Below are 24030 nucleotides of genomic sequence, written 5' to 3'. Positions count from 1 at the left end.
TAAAATTTTAAATATACAATGAGCTCTTATAAGTCAATGTAAAAAACTAGAAAATGAATCTAATAGGTAAATGTAGTCAGTAAAGGGGGGGGGGAGGAGATAAAAATGGGCTTAACATTTTTAAAAGGTGTTCAGCCACACATCGAATAAAAAGAAATTCAAATTAAAACCACAATGAGATTTTTTTTTTTACCCATCAAAATGAAAAAGATCAAAAGGCAAGATAATACATTCCACTGACGAAGATGTCAGGAAATCCGAACTCTCATGCATCATTGACAGGCATGTAAATTGGTACAACCTCTTTGGAGTGAAACTTAACAATATCTAATAAAATAAAAAATGCACACATCCTCTGGGCCAGCAATTCCATTTTCAGAAATTGATTTTCTCGCTGTGCTTACACAAGTGAACAAAGATGCAAGACCAGAGCTATTCATTACAGCATCGCTTGCAGACCCAAAACATAGGAAACACCCCCCGTTTCCATCCGCGTGGGACGAGTGAAGAGTTTTGAGCTCAGAATCCAGCTAAGCTGATTCCCTCCCTTGTAAGTTTCTGGGTTGGGTAGGGCTCACCAAGAGAAACGTGCAAGGTGGGCAGCTCCCACGGCATTTCTTCTTGTGGGTTCTCTGCATCTTGGCCAGGTGCAAGTTCAGCTCTGTGGTACAAGGTAGCAGCTACCCTGCAGGTGCCCTGGATGGTCAACAATAGAGGTGGTGAGACACATGGCTTCACTTTACCCTCACGGTTCTAGTTTGCCCCACTTCATGCCCAAGCACCCACTCTAATGACTTCAGACCAAGTACCATTTGTGGGGTCCATAGATATACAGGCAGCTCAACCAACCCCCAGGCTGTAGAAGGTCTAATTCTTCTAGATCACCCAGCGTGTCCATTTCCCTGATCAAACATCGACTGATACAAGTAGTTAAATAAATCATGGGCAATATGAAGCCATCAAAAATAATACAGGTCTGGGGGCATCTGGGTAGCTCAGTTAAGTGTCTGACTTAGGCTCGGGTCATGATCTCATGGTTTGTGAGTTTGAGTCCCATATCAGGCTCTGCCCTGACAGGGCGGAGCCTGCTTGGGATTCTCTCTCTCCCTCTCTCTCTGCCCCTCCCCCGCTCTCTCTTTCTCTCTAAAATGAATAAACATTTTTAAAAAATAATAAAAAATCAGATATTCTATCTATGAATATATTATTCATAGACAACGACAATATTATTCAATGGAAAGAGTGAGGTTCAGGAAAAGGTACATCATCTGTTACCTTTTGGTTTAAAAAAAAGGGGGCAAGTGCCCACACTTCCACTCCACACTAATAGGTACCTCTGCTTGCCTGTCACGGACTTTCACAGGAAGGACGCATGAAAAACAGCAACTGTCCTCTGGGGAAAATAATTGGGAGTGATGGGGTGACTTTCTGTTGTACATCTTTTGTAGTGCTTTCTTCTCCCTGCCGCCCCCCGCGCTGTGAACGGGTATTAACTTTTTAAGATAGTAATAGTAACTCTTTAAAAAAGAAATAACTCACTGAAATCTCACTGCACGAGTTTCCTGAGCATAAGGGCGTCTGGGAGCTTCAACTCCTGTCTACTTCAAGGTCCTTCTAACTGGACTAAGAATCAAGTTGACATGAGACAGATTAACAGGAGAAAATCAAATTTAAGGGCGTGGGTATGGGGAATCCACACAGACGCGAAAATTCCAGGGACAGGCGAAATTAGGTAGATGTATCACCCTGAACTGGAGAAGGGGTAGGGGTCTGGGATGTCAGAGGGAAGGAATGTACTTCACAGGGTGATAAGAAGAGGTTTGTAATTAGATGGTTTCCCTGCCATCCAGCTGGGTCATTCGGACACAATTTCTCTCAGCCAATAACCCTTATCCTGGGAAAGACCTCCAATTTAGATTCTTCTGTGTAGTTAAGGAAGAGGTAGAATGTCTCCTGAGCCCCCAGGGTCCCCATTGCCCTCAGCTCAGAATAATCCACACGCCAAAGTGGCCCCTTCTGAGGCACCTGTCCTGAAGCCCTTCAAGGGCGGGAAGGAAACTTGATGTCCCTTGTCCTCTTGAGGGTACCCCTCTTACCCCACCAACCCTGTAGGGCACCCGCGTTTCTTCTGAGAGACATGATGGTGCCATCAGCCGTGTTGTAGACAGGATGGGTAGGACGGACCAGGAAATGAGAGGGTGTTCATTTTCTTCACTCAACCTGAGAGCCGGTGACACGGCTCTTTGTATAAGGGCGTGGAGGCACCTGAGTCTGGTTGCTGGAATAGAAAGGAAAGCGAGACTCAGCAGCTTCCTGTTGAAGCTGGAAAGAAGGGGAGGGTCTCGGAAATTTAACAAGGGTGCAGGGTGGAGAGAGGTATTCCCTGTGGCTGCCAGCTTTCTCTGTTTTCCTTGTGTCTCCCTGAAAAGGGAGTATAGACTCACTACGTGAAAACCTAGTAATGCCTATAATGTAATATAAACGCTGAATTCTGCTTTATGTATGGCTAAAAGGTCTTAAGAATTAACTACGTACGTATATGTATTGTGTACGTGTGTTTGTACTCTAGAGCCTTAGGAATACGTATATTTTTTTTTAATTTACAAAAATAAAAAGGTTCCTGTGAAGTCACAGCGAGAACGGCATACGATCTGGTTGAACGCACGCTGGCAAAAAAATACTTATGGCAGATTATAAACTTTGTGAAACAGCCACACACACAAATGCAAAATACCCTGGTAAAAATATAACTTACCAAAACTCATTGCCTTGAACAAGGCATATTTCTGGCCACCTGATTGTAGGAATAAAAGTCACGTGATCTGGGCTGGAGGCAGACAAAGCTGAGCTCTACTGGCTTCACCCCCACGCACGGGAATGTGTCTCTTCCCTTCACGTCACTTCCTTGGAGACTTGAGCAGCGTGGCCCCCCACACCAGGGCCATTCCTCCTGTGTTGCCAGGCCCCTACCCGGCAAACAGAGTGGGGTTATGTTTGAAGGGAATCAATAGGTAGAGGGGCTCCAGGATCGTACCGGAAAGGAGGAAGGACAGAATTAACCATTGGCAACTTATCAGAGATCCCAAAAGCCCACTGAAGGGCATTCCTATCTGCTTTCGAGGCCTGCACTCGAGCTCGGTCTTGACCCCTGGTGACAAGGGAAGCAAGGGGGGTAGCAGAGAAGGGTGGTGTTTCAGAAATGAAGCAAAATCCTTCAAAATGTCCATAACGTCGTCTTACTCTGTAAGATCAGAGAGTGCAACGGGCTTTTATTTCTGAACATCTACACAGAACCGTATGTCACTTTCAGCATGGAATTAGCACACACACTCCAAATTCACATCCATGGGCGTTAGAGCAACAAACTAACTTAAAAGAAACAACTAAGGCGCGCCCGGGTGGCTCAGTGGGTTGGTTAAGCGACGGACTCCGGCTCAGGTCATGATCTCACGATTCATGAGTTCGAGCCCCGCGTCGGGCTCTGTGCTGACAGCTCGGAGCCTGGAGCCTGCTTCGGATTCGGTGTCTCCCTCTCTCTGCCCCTCCCCGCTCATGCTCTGTCTCTATCAAAAATAAATAAACTTAAAAAAAATTTTTTTTTAAGAAACAATTAATACATAATTAATTGTATTACAAATACATAATTGGAACATAATTGTAAGACCCTTTCAGATCGGTTTGGTTTCCCTACGCCCATTAGTCCTGGCGAATCAGACCTCAAGCTTTTTACAGGGAGCCTTCGTTTCTACACATCCGTCGGTCGGAGAGCAGTTGAAAAAAGGAAAACAGCATGTGTGTGCAGGCAGCGTCTGCTGTGCTGTGATGCCTAGCTATCTTCCATCATTCATGAGCCTCAAAATCAGTATTATTACCAGGCATTTCTAGACCACCTTTCCTCCCCAATCAGCTTCTAAATGGTTTTACGAATGGATTAGAAACAGCACAGATATGGATCACTTCACACAGCACAAAGTACAGTCACCCCAAGGGGAAATGCAAGAACTTCTATATAAATCAGGATAACATTAGGTGAAGGTTTAAGACCAACCATGAAGAATGGCTTATTTGCCTGAAGCCGAGGGGAATATCAGGTAAGCAAAGGGCATTTCCTTCCCTGGTTACAAGGTCAACGTGGCCTCATCGGCTGAGGCTTGGGGTTAATGGATCCAGCTTCCAGACGGTGGTGCGTCCAAGGACCAATGCACAACGTTTTCGTGGCTTCCCAGTGTGTTCGTGTCCCGTCAGCAATGCAGCCTGGCCCGGGAGCGGGGACGCTCAGCTCTGATGACACAATTAAATGACCTTCCGATGCTCGCGGATCCATCGAGACCCAGGGGGGTCTGCGTTCTGGTGTCCTCTTCTGCAAAGCCCATGTTGGTATCTTCCTCCAGGATCCAACAACACAAACCGTTTGGGTTTTGCTCAGAAGCCGGTGGCCTCCCATCAGCCAGAGCTGCCTCACAAGGACGCTCACCGGCCCTCAGTTGGACAGGACCTGTGGTTCTTCTCAAAATCGCCTCTTCAGATGCTGTCAGGAGATGCACTATTGAGCGCCCCTTCCCCGGGGGTCCCACCAAGCCCCGAAAGCAGCGCGTGGCCAACAGCTAACAACCTCCTGTCAGCCCTTTGTGGAGACAGAGCATCGATCTACTCGATCTCGTCTGTGGCTTTTAGAAGTGAATTTCCTCAGGGCAGTTATGAAGATGCCAATGTTTCATGAGACTTGTACTTGATATTTACTATATTTAGGTGCAGACCTTCCCTCCGTGGGATTGGATTTGCTTTAAACTTCAGTTGTCCACAACACGTCTATGATGATAATGGGGGTAGTGGCACACACATACAAGGTAAGCAGACACTTTGAAGATAATTCTGGAAGTTTTGGGGGGCCGGGGAAGCTCAGTCGGTTAAACATCCGACTTCAGCTCAGGTCATGGTCTCACGGCTCGTGGGTTTGAGCCCCGCGTCGGGCTCTGTGCTGACAGTTCAGAGCCTGGAGCCTGCTTCGGATTCTGTGTCTCCCCCTGTCTCTGTCCCTCCGTCACTCAGGCTCTCTCTCTCTCTCTCTCAAAAAATAAACATAATTTTTTTTTTAACATTCTGGAAAGTTTTGAAGGTTGCTGGGGTCTTACCCAGCTCTTAGTGAAAGACGGCTCGAGGCTTGCCACATTTAACACGCATAGACCCTTGTTACCATGCAGATTCCGACTCCGTCTGTCTGGGTGAAGGCCTGACTTTCTGCATTTCTAAAACCCCCCCGGGCGCTGCCTTAGGTGCTGGAAAGTTAGGTGACTTGCGTCTTCCGGTCCCAAGTCAGAACTTTGCCAGCCAACAGGCTTGCAGGGAAATTCCCAGAGCAGGGATCCCTCGTGGGTCATGATCAGATGTCACCAGAGCAGAGTGACTCCATATCACCACCCCCCTCCTCAGGGGACCCCAGGGGAAGAGGTTTTCACTACGGAAGCACGACTTGTGAGAAAGAGGGCGTCCGGAAGCAAGAGACCAGTGTCGCCTCCCCTCCACACTCCTGTGCTCTGTGCTGGTCATTTGGCCTGGCTCCAAACAGAATGCAAAGTCGGATTTGTTGTGAGGCCCAGAAGCCAATTCTCCCGATTTGAGCGACAACCAAGAAGGGAAGCCAAGGCTGCGGGCTCCCGGCAGAGGCCCAGCGCGGGCTGCACACAGGGCATCAGCACCGAGAGGCCATGCACGGAGCTGGCCCGGCTCTGGGGTCACCTGGGAGCACGTGCGGATTCAGTGCACGTGCTCCCGGTCCCCCGGGGGTCCAAGAGAGGGACTCGGGAAGGGGGGGCAGGTAACCGTTAGTCTGCGTGAGACAGGAGTGCGAACGGTATGGACCGGGAAGTTCAGCGCTGGCTTTCACTGGGGAACGTGTTGCAAAGGAGCAGGAAACCAGGTTCGGGACAGAGAGAACAGAAAAAGAAACAGAAGCGGCCACAAAGTGGAACCACTCAGAAGCCCCAGCAGAGGGGTCGATGAGTCTTTTGTTCCGTAGTTTGCTCCTAGCTTCCCTAGAGCCTGTGTTGGTGGAGGAAAGAATTCTAACCTGGGATAAGCCACATCAGCTATGATCAAGTTATTCAGGTGCAGTGGGGATTTCTCCAGGATGCACCAGAAACGGGGATTTGGCAGACAGATCTCAGCCTGGCGTGCAGAAGGGAGCGACGGCAGTTAAGGCATATCTTCCCTTCATGCAGTTTGCATATCGTCCGGGACGTGAGACATCGTGCCAAACGCTGAGACAGAAGCACAGGTAGCGGTTCTTCAAAGGTGGCCATGTGACTTTCCTCTGTTTCTCCCGTGAATAGTATGGGCCGCAGAACGCAGCGGGATCAAAAAACATTCCGCAGATCAAAAAGCAGTAGTTAACAGTGAACTGTTTACTAGGTATCAGGTGTTGCCCTACAATGCTTTCTTTGCATTATCCAAGGGCAGAAAAAAAAAAAAGGAAATTAGTACAGATTGGGGATTATTAACTGACTGGCCAGTTAATATGAAATCTCCAGCAAGGATATTTTCAGCCATCGGGGAGCACAGAGGATAGCATAGGCTTCCAGCCAGGGACGGACTAGATTTCCAAATAGATCTGGTGTCTCCAGAACATTCTCACAAGACAATCTGCCTCGGTTCCTGCTCTGGGCAGTGTTAATTGGGTGTTTGTTTTGGGGTGTGAACATCACATCCCCCTAGCAGCCAGATAAATAAAGACCTATGGTATTCCTGTCATTTGAAGAAATTCTGCTGTCTGGACGTGACATTGCTGGGTTAGCGATGGAAAGGACAAAAGTGTGCATAACTCACATTTCTAATAACGTCCGTGGGTCTTGAGAGGTCACGATGCCTTCCTCTCCGTAAAAATGCCTGTATGTTCAAGTATGTACATTAGGAACTCTTAAACCAGAGTTCAACCCTTGACAGTGGAATCCAGGAACAATCCCTACAATTAGTTTTCTCTGAAGCCACAGCATTAGGGTTGAGCTCATTACCATCTTCCTCCTTGGCTCTTGGGTCCCATCTCAGGGGCCTTTTACTGAGGGCTGCCCCCCCAAGACCAGTCAGAGAAAGTCTTGTTTACTGTCTCAGGGTCTCCTACCGCTACCTTCGTCCAAGATCTCAAAGAGAGAGCTAAAGAGCCGTGTGGTTTATGCGTAAGAATGAAATTAGCCTCAATTATTTTCTTAATGGGGAGGAAATGGGAACTTAAAGCTCTCTCCTGCTGTAGCAAACCAAAGTGCGGGGTGAGAAACAGCCTTTTTTCCCACAATTTACTTTGCTTAAATTCCACGTTGTTTCGTGATAGCCCAACACCCCCCAGAGGAATTCTGTAGTTTTCTGCAAATACTATTTGCATTTGCTCATTGAATCGCTCTCAACTTTCCTGCAGGAGAGCTTCAAAAGATCCTTGCCTGGTGCAGGAGCTAATGACTGCCCTCCCCAGGAGTCTGCTCAGAAAACGCTTTCCCTGCAATGGCTTGCAACATTCACAGTCTACCTCTTGGAAAAATCCCAAATGTGATAATTAGGGCAATAGGCATTTTCATATGAGGAGGTGTATCTCAGTGATGGGCGTTCCAAGTTCTTGGATTTCAGCAGGCAAAATACAGTGCAGTCATGGGAAAACACTTCTCTGCATAATCCAAGGCCAAAGTGGAATTTCGGGAGGGAAACAAAACAGGTTTCTAGAGCACTCATACCAAATTTGGAACTCAGGTCTTTCAGGCTTGTTATGTTTTGGCCCAGAGGCACAGCGTAGCAGAGTGTTTTCTACTGCAGGCAGAGATCAGAGTATAAAGTTGCCCTGTGCTCTGTCGTTTCCCACCGTTGCATTCTTTTTAAAAACTTTGTAATGTTTATTTTATTTTTGAGAGACGGAGAGAGCACAAGCAGGGGAGACACAGAATCCGAAGCAGGCTCCAGGCTCCGAGCTGTCAGCACAGAGCCCGACGCGGGGCTCGAGCTCCCGAACCGAGAGATCATGACCTGAGCCTAAGTCGGATGCTTAACTGACTGAGCCCCCCAGGCGCCCTGCCGCCATTGCATTCTTAACTATCACACAACCTCTCTGGGTCCCTGTGACTTCGTCTGTAAGGTGGGGATCGTAATATCTGCAATACCTAGTTTGCCAAGGGGATTAAACAAGAGAGAAAAATAAAAGTTCCTTAAACACTGTAGTCCGTCAGAGGACATTCCCTTTGCTCACCACTACTGGACCTCTCTCTCCATAATCATCTTGAGTTCTAAAAATACAAGAAGGTAAAAGAGAAAAATGGAGCAGTATGATCTTATTAATCTAGAGGCAATGGAAGCCTGAGCGAGAGAAAAAAAAAGAAAATCTGCCTTTGCCTTTGCGAGATGAACGATGGAGAATTAGAGAGAAAAAGAGGCGTGGCGGTCATGGAGAGTTCGGTGGGTCTGTTTGTTTTGTTAAAGATAAACTGAGGCGTATTAAACATTTTACGAGTTTGAGCGAAAATTGATTCGAGCGAGGCAGCCGCACGGTGGGATTGGTTGGGAGCCCTTGGACAGCAGCGTGGGGAGAAGGACTTCGAGAGAAGGTAGGAAGGAAATGAGTCGATTGTCTGCAGCTTAAAGGCTGGTTGGCTGCTTCTTGTCACGACGGGCTGTCCTTCCTGTTGTGATGTTGTGACCGTGAGGCGTTTACCGGCTTTGATTTTGGTTTGCTTAGGGCAGGCCACCAGGGCACCAGGGCCACCACAGTCCAACGGCCTCCGTGTTTAGTTGATTTCACAGTTTGCATGTTTGTTTTGGTTTAGTTTGACTTTTTAGAGCCGGAAATTATCATAGAGATGGTCTAGCACCAATGCCTTGTTTCACGGGTGGGAAGACTTAAATTCTGTGGGATCCCAGACACCTAAGAGAGCAGCAGAGTAGGGGGTGGGTGGGAGTCCACCTTTCCTGATTCATACGTGGTGTTATTTCTACTATAACTTCTTCTGTTCACTGACCCTCCAGGACTTGGCTCAGGGATCACCTGATCCTGTGACGATCATGAAGCGCTGGACAGATCTCCGTCCTGACTCGACCACTACACCATAGTGAGACTTTGGCGACTCTCTCCATGTCTCCGGATCAGCTTTCTCATCAATTTCTTTGTAGGTCATCCAGGCCCTTAATTAACCCAAAACAAGCCCTCGCATTAGATTAGGAAAAGCTGACCATGACAGACATTGCTAACGCATCACAGCATAGCCCTGTTGACATCACACTTGACCTCAGGCTCTTATGAGGGCCCAACAGACTCTACCAATATATAATGGTGCAAAAAGACATCTATTTGCCAACTGTAGGTTCAATGAGTGCAAATTCTTACATGATGTGATTTATTTCTATGGTCGAAGTGTACTGAGCTGAGTCCCAGAGCACCGTTGTGTCCCAAGAGGCCCACAGGCCCGGGTCAACAGCTCTCTCCCTTCTGGCTGATTTGTACTTTAGCAGATAAAGGTCAGGTGGCCTGTAAGCCCCAGGTTCCAGCCCACTTTCCTGATGCTGCCCCTACTGCAATTCCCGGTGACTTTGATCTTCATCAAGTCGACCTTCCAACAGTTCATCCTCTCCATTCCTTGACCTCTTCTCTGCTGTCATTTCTACGCTCCACCAACTCGTTCCCTTCGCCAAGTCCCAGATATTGTCATGACGGCAACAGCATGCATTCCACAATCTGAATTTCAAGCATCCTGCCCTCCACTCCCCACCACCTAGTTTTCCAGATCGGTCTCTACATGAGAGGGTGTAGTTGGTGGCGAGTTCCTTTTTTTGCCAAGCAGGACTTACAGTCCACCAATTGTGTCTTTCCTCTTTCATTCCCTTGCCTCCTTCCTTTCTCTGGTGGCCTTGATTCCTTAAGCAATCATTGCCATCACTCCCTTGAATTCACCCTCAATCCCCTTCCACTCTAGGTGATGTGAAAACCACGGTTAAGCCCAGCTTGTCCCCGACCGTCCCCGTACATCTGCAACTGAACACAGCAGGAGAAAAATGCGTCTCCATGTGGAATGACATGTGAAAGTCTCGCGCGTTAACCTCAGGTGGGCCCTTGACATTGGCTGGCGATAAAATTGTATTCCCTATTCATCCCCTCTTCCGGGTTAATATCTCGTGCCTCTTTCTCCCTCCTCAAACTGCTTGTCCCAGCACTGCCTCCACCGGGTGGAGGATTATGGACTCGGTCTGTGCCTAGCTTCTCAGTTGTAAACCAGGGACAATAATATTGCCTACTATTTCCGGTAGTTTCTGTAGTGAGGCACGTCAGTAGTGCCTGGCCCAGAGCACACACCATGTGCTCCTGCCGTCGATTGTATTTTCTGTGCACGTATATTCTGTCTCTTCCCCAGTTCTGGTGGATGGGACAGCGCCTCACTCCGAGCAAAGGGCAACCCCTTGACCTAGGCACTGGGTCTCATCCGCTCTCCCCAATGTGAGGACATTGTTCCAGCAAGTCACATGGCACTTTTCCCAAAAATGTCTAAAATATATAAAATACTATTATTTTTCCTGCCTCTAAGAGCCTCTCTCGACTCCTACGTATCCCAGCTACTGCACTGTTTTGTCCTTCTTCCAGCCAGACCACCTACCAGAGTTGCCTGTCTCCCGTCTCCAACTTCTCTTCTCAGCAATACCCACCCCAAGCAGATTTAGCCCCTCCCACCTCACCTAAACTGCTTTGTCAAGGGCATCAGGGTCCCTTGAAATGACTTCCTCACCTACCTTCCAGGAGGCCCGCAACAGTCTGCTTCCTCTTCTACCATTTGGTGGCGTTTCCTTGGACTCCTTTTCTAGATCAGCCTGATTTCTCCCCTCGTGAAATGTGGGAGTCCGGGGGCTCTCTTGTACGCACCCTAAGTCCCTTGCTGGCCTTCTCCAGTCTTGCGGCTTTCAGTGCCTCCTAGGTGGCATTTCCCCTTCCCCCTACGTGATGTCTTCAGTGTGAACTTCTTCCCGGTCTTCTGAGCTCCAGAGGCCCACCGCCCTACAGCTCCCTTCAAACATAACCGGTGTGCGACACAACTCTTCCCCATCCCCTCCAACCCGCGTCCCCACCAGCCGTGGCACCTCAGCCCGTGGCAATTCTTTCTTCCAGGTTCTTGGGCTGCAAACCCTAAAGCCAACTGAGCTCCCCCACTTTCTCTCATACCCATCATCTTACCCATCAGTTTTACATTCAAACTACCCTCAAACTCAGGCCAACTCTCAGCCCTCCACTCCTTCCTCCTTAGTCCAAGCTCTCAGAGTCCCTCGCTTGGGGTTTGCAATATCCACGTCCCCGGGCCCTGAGCCCCGTGCCTCCTATCGGTCTATTTTCGACAGAGTTCCAAAGGGATCGTGACCCAGTGCAGTTTGGAGTGTGTCACTTCTGAAGCCCTCTGGTGGCGTCCCTATCACTGAGACCAAAGGCCAAGTGACATTGGCACATAAGCCCTCACAGTGTCTGCTTCAACACCCCCCCACTCCTCCACTGGTCTCGTCTCCCATGGTGCCTGCTCATTTCCGCCATGCTTCTTGTAGAACGCCTTCGGTATCCTTCTGACTCAGCACTGTTGGAGTCTCCTTCCTTCACCTGCAATGTTTTTCCTCTGATGCCCGACTTCCACCTGGCCCTCTCTCTCACCCCCTCCAGGTGTTAGCTCCGACACCTTCTCTTTGAGGCCTGTCTCGGACACTAGACCTGAAATGTCGCCAATCCCTGCTTTTACGTTCTCTGTCTCCTCTCCCCGATCTGTTTTTCCTCTCTCCCCCTAATACACCCAGGTGTATGGTACCTTTTCCCTATTTGACTTAGTCACTGTATGTGTCCTCTCCGGAGTAAGAACCATACGTGGGCTGGGATTCTGATGTGTTTACTGCTTTCTCCCCAGCTGTGTGCTAAGGACTTTGGCCCAGAAAGAGGTCTGGACTTCCACCCTGCTTCTTTGGAAAGAATCGCTAAACTCATTTAATTTCTCCAGTGATAAAAGGTCTCAGCCATTCCGGTTGGGCCCGTTGGACCACATCTGATGGTTTATGCTAATGAGGTGGCCCACCCCCAGCCTACCTCCAAAGAAGGGAGATGCTGGGAGATTGCACTTAACCTTGTGGGGGAGCCATCAACCAATCAAACAGGCCAAATAAGGAAGCCCTGCTGAAATCCCTGGACGTCAAAGCTCAGGTGATCTTCCTGGTGACACTCTTTCATGCTTGCTGTCACACGTCTGTGCCCGAAGGGACATGCATCCTGAGGACAGAAGAAACTTTGCATTTGAAGCTTCCCTGACTCTGCCTCACGTGTCCCTTCCTTTGGCTGATTTCAGGGCATCCTTTCCCTGTAATAAATGTGACTACAAGTAGAAAAGGTTCCAGTGGGTCCTGTGAGTCTTTCTAGAGCATTATTAAATCTGAAGATGGTTGGGAGAAACCACAACAAAGTCGTCATGGGTGTAAAAGTGAGGGTGGCCTTCTGTGGATCTTTCCCTTTGTGCAGCTGGACTGTCACTGTGCCCTGGGGTCGGAGGCCCTTGACGGGGTTGGCTCGCTGGGGGCCGTGCCCCTCGTGTCGCATGTTGGCCAACTCTGGGTACCAGCACTGACATCTGAACTTGGCACCCCAAGGGCATCCCCAAGCAGGTGTTGGATGAAGAAACTAATGAGTGACTAAAAAGATAAGCCCTCACCCAGGCTTACATTCGGAAACAGTCAATTCCTAAACTCAGCTTACATTCAGCACATTTTTTCTGGGTTCCATTCGCTTCTGACCTTTGGGGGACTTACAGGTCCTGTACTGCAGAGGACGAGCTTTTGCCTCCGTACGAGCCATTCCTGAGCTTGCCTAAAAGCCCTTCTGTGAACATTTCATATACAAAATTAAAAACGACATCCTTTTTACTCAAAATGGTCACGTTGTTCTTGGCAAGTCTTGGAGCAAGCAGCCTGAGCTATAAAACTATTAACACCTGCTGAGTGTAAACAGAATCAACCTAAGGAACTTGTAACTGTGTTTTTGTTCTGTAAGGGAGATAGATAATAAAACAATAAGACACCACTGATAGTAATGTTAAAATCTCCGTGTGAAGTTATCAGTTTTAGCTTTCTCGTCCAGCCCAGATTATTTTAATCCCTTCAGATTAAAAATTCTGCTTGTCGTTTTTCAAAACACTGCCTTTCGGTTTTATCTGCCGGAACATTACATTCGTAGAAGATAGTAAACTCTAACCTCAAACGGAGAGGAGCATAAGAGGATGACAATTAAAACTAATAATAAAACCCTCTGCTCACGGGAAGCCTGCAGAAACTGCTTAAGGCCTTCCACTGAGAAGACACCCTTTGCAATTTCAAAAGATGCTACCAAATGCTTATCTGCAGAGGAAAAGAAGAAAATAATTTCCTCTCAAATTCATGGTAAATAAAGGCTTCTTTCTTTCATATGTATTTGACTTCTTTTTTAAAATTTTCTTTTAAAGCTTCTTTATTTTTGAGAAAGACAGTGTGAGTTGGGGAGAAGCAGAGAGAGGGAGACACGGAATCCAAAGCAGGCTCTGGGCTCCGAGCGGTCAGCACAGAGCCCGATGTGGGGCCTGAACTCACAAACCAGGAGATCATGACCTGAGCTGAAGTAGGACGCTCAACCAACTGAGCCACCCAGGTGCCCCTTGACTTCTTGAGACTCCGTAACAAACTAGCAAGGAAACAACAGGATAGAAATTACAGACAACCCGGGGCACCTGGGTGGCTCAGTCGGTTAAGCTACCAACTTCTGCTCAGGTCATGATCTCACGGTTCATGGGTTCAAGCCCCAAGTCGGGGTCTGTGCTGACAGCTCAGAGCCTGGAGCCTGCTTTGGATTCTGTGTCTCCCTCTCTCTCTGTCCCTCCTCTGCTCATGCTCGATCTCCTTCTCTCTCTCTCAAAAATAAATAAACATTAAAAAAAATTTTAAAGTTTAAAAAACAGAAATTACAGACAACCCAATTTGATAGTCAGTGCAAGTCAGAGTTTGCAAGACTTTCTAGAAGAACCTGAAACACCCCCTTTTGTCCCATGTGATGTAGGCCATGTGTCACTGAAAACATACCGTCAGTAATCAATGTTGAAATATTAAATTATGGCTCGGGGCTAAACAGGGACTCTTTATCAGTTTTATTACTTTGGAAAATGTACACACACACACATTCATGTTTTCCAGGTCCTTTTCCAAAACCGCCCAGCAACGAGAAATACATAAAATCAAAAATAACTTTGACACAGGATATTTCTGGATGACAGGATGAACCGAGTCTTTTCTAACCTGCCATTAAGGCCTGGGCCATTCGTCTACCCTAGAAATATGAGCTTGGATCATGAGACATTCTTAAAGTGAGACGTGAACTGAGTAAATCTCATTCAAGATGTAATTTGAATGTAACGCCTTATCCGTAAAATAAACAAACTGTCGTAAAAAGTGTAACGATTCACAGTGAAGCAAGAGAACGCAAAGAGTGCCCCCAAACTGCGTAATCTCAACACGGCTGTTCCTCTGTTTACTGCAACACGTTGTCCGAAGAGCTGAGCTCATCCTGATAGTTTTCTGGATCATCACAACACGGACTTCCTCTGAACTCGCAGAGCTGCTTAGGGTTGCTCCTGCTTGTCAGTCTTTAAGTCATCTTACCAACTATCCATGCTTCAAAGTCGACGCTTCCACGTTGATTAGGGATCCATGGGTTCGGGGCACACAGCCTGGGATTTCTAAAGAAGGGAGTTTACGACCCAAGCCAGGTTTCCGAAGCACCGTTCAGACAGAAAAAATCCTCACTCCTCCCGTTTGTTCAGGTGAACCATGTGACCCGCTGCATCGCGCGTCATTGTCCAGGGATGGTGGTCTTGTGTCAAGCCAGAGACGCGTCTTGTTTTGTGTTGCAGTATCAGTAGTAAAAAAACCCAAAAAACAAAAAACGAAAAAAAACCCATCATGGGCTTTTAAAATTGTTCCTGCTATCATGGACCTCCATTTCCCCCGTGCACCTTATTCTTGGGTGCCGGAATTTTCACTGTAAGTACAGCATGGGGAGTAAGGGGGCAAGTTTTGGAATCTTACTCTTTGGATCTCAGGACCCCCACTTACTACATACACACGGATAAACTTCTAGGACCTCCGTTTTGTTACCTATAAAATGAGGATTGTATGCCTCCTCAGAATGCTAGGTTGATGAAAGGAGATAATGCGTTTATTTATTTCTTTTATGCTTACTTATTTTTGAGACAGAGAGAGAGAGAGACAGAGTGCAAGCAAGGGAGGGGCAGAGAGGGAGGGAGACACAGAATCTGAAGCAGGCTCCAGGCTCCGAGCTGTCAGCACAGAGCCCGACGCGGGGCTCGAACTCACAAACTGTGAGACCGTGACCTGAGCGAAAGTCAAAGACCGTGACCTGGCCGCTTAACTCACTGAGCCACCCAGAAGCCCCTCAACAGATCCTTTTTAATGAAGGAAAAGTAGCCCATGCATGACAAGCGGTTGCTCGAACTCACGGACCGTGAGGTCACGACCTGAGCCACAGTCAGATGCTTACCTGACTGAGCCACCCAGGTGCCCCCAGACAACGCATTTAAAGGGAGATAACACTGTGACTAAAATATGCTTGTCGATAAATGGTTAATGATAATAATTATTAGAACACACACAGAGTAAATTTACACTTGTTCAAAGCTTGGAAGCTGAGCGTTTATGTATTTACATACACACATATACACACGTACACACACGTCTATAGTTAGAATTTGGACATTATAACAGATTTTTATGGCTTTTCCTATCTTTGCAAGTGAGAGGTGTTGGCTCCTTCCATTTCCTAAATGGAAAACCTGAAACACGCAGCAGCGACCTTCCCAGTATCACAAACGAAAGCTTTCTTTCCAACGTTCCGCTGATAAAATGAAGCCCAAGGTTGAAGTTAGTGAAGCCAAGGCTTCCATGCCGACAGAGCAGAGGCCCTGGGGAGGCGGCTCTCTTGCAAGGGGGCAGTTGGCCTCCCTTCCGGTGGCCTGGCACCCGACTTGCTGAGACCCAGGACCAGTCCAGCCCGCTCCTTGGCATTGGAGAGCGAGGCCCTGAGCTCCAGGTCATGAAGACAGGGAAAGTCTCCCGGAGCCAACCTATCTGTCCACATCCACAGACACCCGCCTCGAACTGCGAGGTGGGAAAGGGGAACTTGGCCTCCGCCTCCCGGGCGGATTCACACGGTTGTTTTATCGCAGCCTCTTTTCCATAAATACGAGTAGCCGTGGAGAATGTCTCCAGTGTCAGGACTTCCTTCCCGGCTGGGCCACCCTGGAACACTCAGAGGGGCGTCCTGGGGCTGCGTCCCACTCTCCCCGCCCCCCCGCCAGCGCCCACATTTCTGCCGAGGTCCCTCTATTTAAAGGTGAGATCATCAGCTTTTGTTCCATTGGCTTGGATCAAAGACCTTCTCTGAGTGGGAAACAAAGCCGCCCTTCGCTGGGGGCAGCCAGCCTCTGTACTTTGCACGCAGAGAAAAGGACGGGGTGTTTTATTCCTTTTCCAGGACTGGAAATTCTCATGCCCTGGAAACCCCAGCAGCAGAACCGAAGTGTTTCCCAAAGACAAACATCCCTATTATGCAGGGGACAGGACTTTGGCAGGAACGTGCAAACTGTGGTGGGCAATTTGGCACTGGGCCGTTGGGCCTCTGTAGGGGGAGAGCAGACAGTCCCTTTGTCCGCCGTCCACGGGGCCCAGATTGAACGCCACGGTCAGGAAGTTCTCTTTCAGGCCCACCGCCTCTCGGTCAAAGCCCGCTTTCTCAATTTAGCGCTTTCCTAATGGTATTATCTGACTCCTCCAGAGAAATTGCCTGCCTGGCCCGTCAACCGCACTGTGGACCATCGCTCTGTGGCTCTCCCCCCCAAGACTGGCTTCTTTTTGACTCTCAGGGAGATGGGCGGCACCTGAATGGGGTCCCCCGTCTTTGGGTTGGGAAAGCCACCTTGGCCGAAAGTGGTGGGTGCTAATCACGAGGGGTGAGTGCAGTTATTGGGTCGACTACAAAAAAGAGAGGAGAGACTTCTCTGGTAAGTGTCATGCTTCTGAACTCTCTGTTGAGTTTACACATTCCCTAAACCCGTAAAATGAGAAAAGTGGCATGGCCGGATGATGGGACGGCCTCACGCTTTGCAGACCAGCTTGGATCTGTCGTCTCTGTCCTTCACTGAGAGCTGGGCTGCTTCCCCCCTTCCTAGGGAATAGAGGCCGGGGGGCCCTTCACCTTCCTGGAGGGTGACCTCCGTGAGCCACCTGTCCGTCGGGGCCCCCACCAGGTGCCCTGAGCTGCCCCTGGAAAGACGGCTCAGAAATGCGCAGGGGGCCGGTTTTCTTGATTTCCTGTCTCCTACGTCCAAGGGAACAAGGGACAGAGGCGTACAACATTTCTTACGAGAAGGAGCAGGTGGGTATTTCCAGGTCGTAAACGGTATTCCGAAAGTCTGCTCACTGCTGATTAACACTCCGGGTGAGATTTTCTAAAATCATTTTTGCCACCAGGTCCTCCTTATCAAGGGACGCCTGGCTCCGCTGATTACCGAACCGGCTGACGACCCTGATTAAGACCCCCCCCCCCCCGTCTCTGCCCAGGCAAGGGGCCCCGGTTCCTCCCCAGCTCCCCGGTTGTTGAGGCCCCAGCTCTGCGGCTGCGTTCACAGGCAGCCTCTATTTTCTTAAGGAAAACAAGTGCCTCATTCTGAGCTGCGCCTCATTTAAAAACAAGATTTATAGGCTTCCTCTTCCGCTCGGCCCTGCACACCTCATTCAGCTTCCCTGGCATCTGCGGCTTGGATACAAAGATTCTCCTGAGCTCTCTTAGAGTCCTTGAACATTTTCCAACTGCACTGAAAACACCCAACATGTATATCAGTTATATGTACACACACACACACACACACACACACACACACAGGACACCGAGAGCCAGGGAGACAAAAAATAGCGAAGGACAGAGACAGAGACAGAGACAGAGAGAGATCAGTAACACGGTATATGTTTCTATAAAAAATAATGATTCTAACAACTTATCCTGTTTGGCCAAACGATTACTATGGTTGACAAATACTCATAGCTACCACACCTAATTAAATCTAAACAGGAGGCCTGCAGGCTATGGAGTAAGAATTCTATGGCTTTAAGTTTTTCCAAATAAAAATAAATCAATTCAGGGGCGCCTGGGTGGCTCAGTCAGTTTAGCATCCGACTTCGGCTCAGGTCATGATCTCATGGTCCGCGAGTTCGAGCATCGCATTGGGCTCTGTGCTGACAGCTCAAGCTTGGAGCCCGCTTCGGATTCTGTGTCTCCCTCTCTCTCTGCCCCTCCCCCGTTCACCCTCTGTCTCTCTCAAAAATAAATAAACTTTTAAAAAATTAAAAAAATAAATCAATTTATTAAAATACCATTTTAAAGCCTTACGATGCAGAATTGTATGCCCTCTCAGTGAGTACTATGTTCTAACCTTTTTAGAAAAAGTTCCAACATTTCTCTTCCTTAATGTCTGCATTTTGTGTTTTGTTTTAGCAGATGACAATGTCTCCACCTGGGTCATTAAGATGAACATTTTGGAAGACGTTTTTAGCAGTTTGTAAACAAGCAAGGAAGCAAACAAAGAAACAAACAACTTCTATGGGCTCTTAGAATGGCCAAAGTAATATATGGTTAGGAAATCAGTCCAGATCTTTCGATTTTGATTTGACCGCCTTTTCTCCGCCTCTGTAGCAAACACAGGCCCTGGATGTTCTGGTTTTGACTTTCCTCTGCAACCAAAGTTGGTACACATTGGCTAAAATGTATCCCATTCCTTCTTGATTCCAGAAAATTCCTCTTCCCCCACAACCTAGTTTATGTGTGATGAACAGAGGGACAACAAAAAGAAATCCATTTTTAATGGGATTTCTCAATTAAAACGGTCGGGATAGACACATTGACCAACGGAACAGGCTCGAGTTTAGAAATAGACGTCAGGCACAGGTGTCTGCTTTCCGACGAAGGCACCTCAGTAGTGCAGCAAGGAAGTGATGTTCGCCCCCGACAAATAGTGCTGGGTCAATGCTGTCTCCACATGGGGGACAAAATGTATTTGAATGCCGTACACAAAAATCCATTCCTGATAGATCTCAGATCTCATTGGCAAAGGTAAACAATAAAGCTTTCAGAGGAAAATAGAGAGAGAAGTTTTGTGACCTTGAACCAGGAAAAGATTTCTTAAACAGCACACAAGTAAGTACTACCAATACAGGAAAAACGTGGTAAGTCATCCTACGTTAAAAGTCAGAAGGTCTGTTTTTTCGAGACACCACGAACACAGTGCAGAGGCACGGCGAGATCACAGTCTGACAGAGGACTTGCATCCACACTATGTAAAGAAATACTGCAAATCAGTCTTTAAAAAATAAAATTACGGGCGTCCCAAAGAAAAACACATAAGCAAATCAAAAAAATAAAAGAAAAACACATAAGCGAATCGAAAAAATAAAAGGAAAACGCGTGAGCGAATCGAGCCAACTCTTCACAAAAGAGGATGTCCGCGTGACCATTAAGCAAATAAACAGTCTTCAGCTTCATCGGTCAACACGAAAGTGCAGATCAGTGCCCGTTGCCACACCACCACGTGCACACAGAGTGGTTAAAATTAATAGCAAAAAGACGAAAACGCCGGTGTTGGCAAGGACGTAGCGCGGCTGGGACCGTCGGCGGCACACGTGGGAAAGGCCACCGTGGAGAAACCCTAGCACGTTCGTGCACCGTGACTCGCCACCACACTGACACTCAGCAAGTCTACCCCCAGGTGTCTAGACCCAGCAGAAAGCCATGCACACGACCAGCAGGTCGTCAACTGGAAGGGGCGTAGCAATGCCTCTCAGAATAGCCCCACGCTGGCAACAACCCAGTTAAATTCTGGCATTTAAGCCCAGAATGGTAAAGCAATGATGATACGTACACTTATGGGAACATTATGCAGGATGGGGAGTAAACAATACTCAACTGCCTGCAACTTTATGCATAAAACGTGGCGTTAGACAAAGACACCAGGCACCAAAGAGTGCGTTCGGTGTAACTATTTACCGGAGGTGATAAGTTGGGCACCACTACTCTCTTCTGATAAAAGTAAGAATTGGGCTAGTTGCCCTGGGCAAAGGAGGGTAGCTAGAGTCGAGAAGGCAGGACAGAGAAGTTTCTGGAATGCAGTTAGTGGTCAATCTCCTCATCCGGATGTTAGTTACCTGGGTGTGTTTAATTCATGGAAATTCATTGGTAGGTGCACTTTCCTTAGGCATGCGATGCTTTTTAAAATGCAACATAAATAGATAGGTGATAGATAGATAGATGATAGATAAAATGCAAAATGTGTTCAATGGGAAATACATTTTACTCTTACTTTAGAGTAAAAGGGCGTCTGGGTGACTCAGTCCGTTAAGCACCTGACTCTTGGTTTTGGCTCAGGTGACTATCTCACAGTTCTTGAGTTTGCACCCCACTGTCAGCGCAGAGCCTGCTTGGGATTTCTCTCTCCCTCTCTCTCTGCCCCTCCCTGCCTTGCTCTCAATAAATAAATAAATAAATAAATAAATATTAACAAAATGTAAAACGGTAACTTAGTCACATCAGTAATGAATCCCATTCTTTTCGAGTTAAATATGGTTATCACCATATTTCATTGTTTCTAAACCTTTTTCATAATAAACTTATGGAAGGGGAGCGCACTCCCAGAGAAATATTCTATGGGCCCAAATAGAGAGGTTTTCTCCCCAGGACGGTTGCAACAGGAGCGTCATGCTCCCGATTTGACCATTTCCGTGCACCTGGCACGCACACACCCCCGGAGCAGCGTGGACATTGCTCTGCATGAGCCTCTGTCTGATGCTGAAGCCCTTTGGCCGTCTCCGCGATGGCCCAAAGTGCCGGGGCACTAAGCTCTCCTGGGATCGGGTCTCAAGACGGCTGACCCAGCTCCTTCGTCCCTCATGTGGCACCGGGGTGGGGGCTGGCGGCAGGTGGGTTCGCCTGGCAGCCCACGGGCCACCTGCCCTTCCCCTCCTCCCTGCCCCCCCGCCCCCCCCACTCACCAGGCGGCCTTCACCTCACAAATCTTCTGCTCAGGCACCAGTCCTTTCTTAGGATCTGCTTCCGGAGGGAGCTCAAATTAACACAACGCGATTGAAAACCAAAAGTTTATTTATTCACCCCCAAAGCCTAAGCAGATGTCAAAACAGGAGGAAATCTTACTGGAGACCAAGCAGGAGATGCATAAGACGTGTGAACTACGGCCCAAACACAAGGCAGTTGGGAGTAGCACAGACTTTGGAAAAGCCAGCTGATGTTCCTAGAGAAAAAGAAAGGAGATCCCACATAAGGATTTGACGTTTTCCCAAGGAATTCAGAGCAACTTGGACAAGAGCGATAATGGTATACATTGTGGAAGAAAATGCTCCAGAGCTGGGAAAAAAAAGGCAAGGGAAATGGAGAAAGTGTTCGATCTCGGTCTGAACCGAACAGACAGCTGTGTTTCCTCCCAGTCTGGCATATTTTATGATTTACAAGAGTGAAGAGAAAAATTGTTACAAAGACCCAGGGGGGAAAAAAAAATCAAGCCACAGGTGAGCCTGTCTCCAAAGGGAAAAGGAGAAAACTGGCATCATACTTCTTTAGAAGACAAAATGCGAGACGAGATGTTAAGACACGCTGTACCGGGGTCAAGGGGGATTTTAAGAGACTCGCGTTACCATACGTGTGAGAAGGTGACAGGGAGCTTTTCCTCAGATGTGCAGGGAGTCAGAAATATTCGATGGCTATGCCATTCCTGGACAATCTGCCGAAGGCGAACTCCAGATAACCAAGGGACAAATGCAAACACTGAGGACGCAAGTCGGAGAAGTCACGGGACGAAAGGACGGGCTGGCTCAGTATCAACGCATGATGAGCAAGTGATCACACACGTCTGGGGTAGAAATCCCCTCAGCAAACCCGGAAACGCAGCGGGAAGGTGGGAGGCTCCCTGCGGTGTCAGCATCTGGATGGACTCCCGAGTGTCAATCCTCTACCCGGAGAAAGGAGTCTGGCCGCACAGAGCTGCCCTCCGGAGGACAGTGGTGAAGGGGAACATAGCAGGCAGAGCGGTGACATTAGCGAGAAGCTCAGAGTGTGCAAGTTCCCATCACCTGCAACCTCTAGGGCCTCGGGGGAAAAATCACTGCAACGTTCTAAGCCTCAGGACGTGATCAATCCACAAGATGGGAATCGTATCAGCCTCTCTACGGCAGTATGGGTGTAAGCATGACCTGAGATAATTCGATGAGAGTCTGTAGTTACTCTTACTAGACTGTCAGCCTTTCAGGGTGCAGGTTGGTGCCGATAAGCCTCTTCTGCTGGATGTGAGCCTGGGAGAAAGGCTCCGCGCTCGCCATCTGCCCTAATTGCGCATGTCCTGACTCGCATGCACCTGTCAGCCAGCGATGCCAACCCTCTGCGGGGTGGGAATCCTCCCAGGTTTGCACGGCGCGCCGTGTGTCTCAGTTTCACCGCCACCGGGGATTTCACCCGTGTTTCCATAGATATCTTCACAGGTAGAGTCACAGGCTGCGTGACAACCGGCTGCCAGACAGCATTTGAAACCATCCGCAGCAGAAATATCACACAGAAGCAGAAAACCAGAAACAAAGTAGGATCACGCAAAAGGGGAAGAGCGGGGGAACGCAGGTTTCTAAGACAGGCGCCTCCCAGTTGCGAAAATTGCTTTCAAGGGATAAGGAATGTGAGGGAGACCAACATGCGACTCTTGGACCTGGAATCCCTGACAGTATCTCGGTGACATTTTTTAAAGCCTCGAAGGAACAGGATAGAACCTCCTTTTTCAGAAGCAAATGCCAAGGGGCACACCGTCTGAAATTAAAAAACATTATGAGAATACAGGAAAGTCTATGGAAACTAAATCATTCGTGCTAGATTCTCACCCATGAAGCATATTATAAATTTGGACCACTTTTGCTGGGAAATATATAATAAACCATAAAATGTTGTTATGTAGTAACATTAATGCCCTTTATGAAATCTGGCATTTTATTCTCTGGTATGTTATTTACGTATTACGTTACTTACTTATTGTGTTATTTATGCTATTTGTTTGTTTGTATTTACGCTAAATTTTATGTCAGATCATGCCACTTCTCCTTGATACATTTGTATTTAGGTCAAAGTTGTATGCCCTTGGAACAAGTTATTTCAAAGTGTCTTTTAACGTTTTGTGAGCCTTTAGACGGATGATTCAACTCCTAATTCAATGGAAGTACTCGTTCGTGATTTTTAACAACGGTTATGTTGAAAAAAAGTTACAATTAAACTAGTTTTGTGAGTTTAAGTATATTGTCTGAAAATTATTCTAGAATGTGGCTGCAGAGTAGAAATGGTTCCTAAGCTCCCTCCGAACAACTGAGCTCCCTTGTCCTAAGCTCCCTCCGAACGACTGAGCGATTAAGAACGATCCAGGCAAGACGGTTGGAGTTAAGCGCACCGTGGAAAACGGTCCAGCATTCAAGGTCGCGGAGTTACCAGGGTTCCAGATGAAAGCTGCTGTGTGACATTCTTCTCTGTTAGGGCCATTGGCGTTAAGGGTGACTATGTTTTTTGTGCACCTGTATTGACATTTTACACTTGGAGACAAAGAAATATTCATTTATTCATTCATATATATGTATGTGCCATGTTATTTTACGTTGAGATATAGCTTCTCAAAACATTGTGTTAGTGCTGGAAAACGGAGACAGATTTGAAGAGGCTGAGACACAGAAATGACAGAAATTTGGGGATCACAGGTAAGGTCTAAAGCAACCCTTGCAATGTTTCCAAAAGAAAGCAAATTCGAGGCTTTGAAGAAAATTGTAATTGACTTACATCTGCGGGATCCAAGAGAATCAAGGCTTGGTTGGAAGACCTCACGTGAAATGCAAAAGGTCATCAGGCCCGCAGTCCTCTGACCTCAGGGTCACCCT

Source organism: Prionailurus viverrinus, chromosome B2 (genome assembly GCF_022837055.1).
Source record: "Prionailurus viverrinus isolate Anna chromosome B2, UM_Priviv_1.0, whole genome shotgun sequence".
Lineage (NCBI taxonomy): Eukaryota > Metazoa > Chordata > Mammalia > Carnivora > Felidae > Prionailurus > Prionailurus viverrinus.
The sequence above is the reverse complement of the archived record's forward strand: the minus strand, read 5'-3'. Positions refer to the sequence as shown.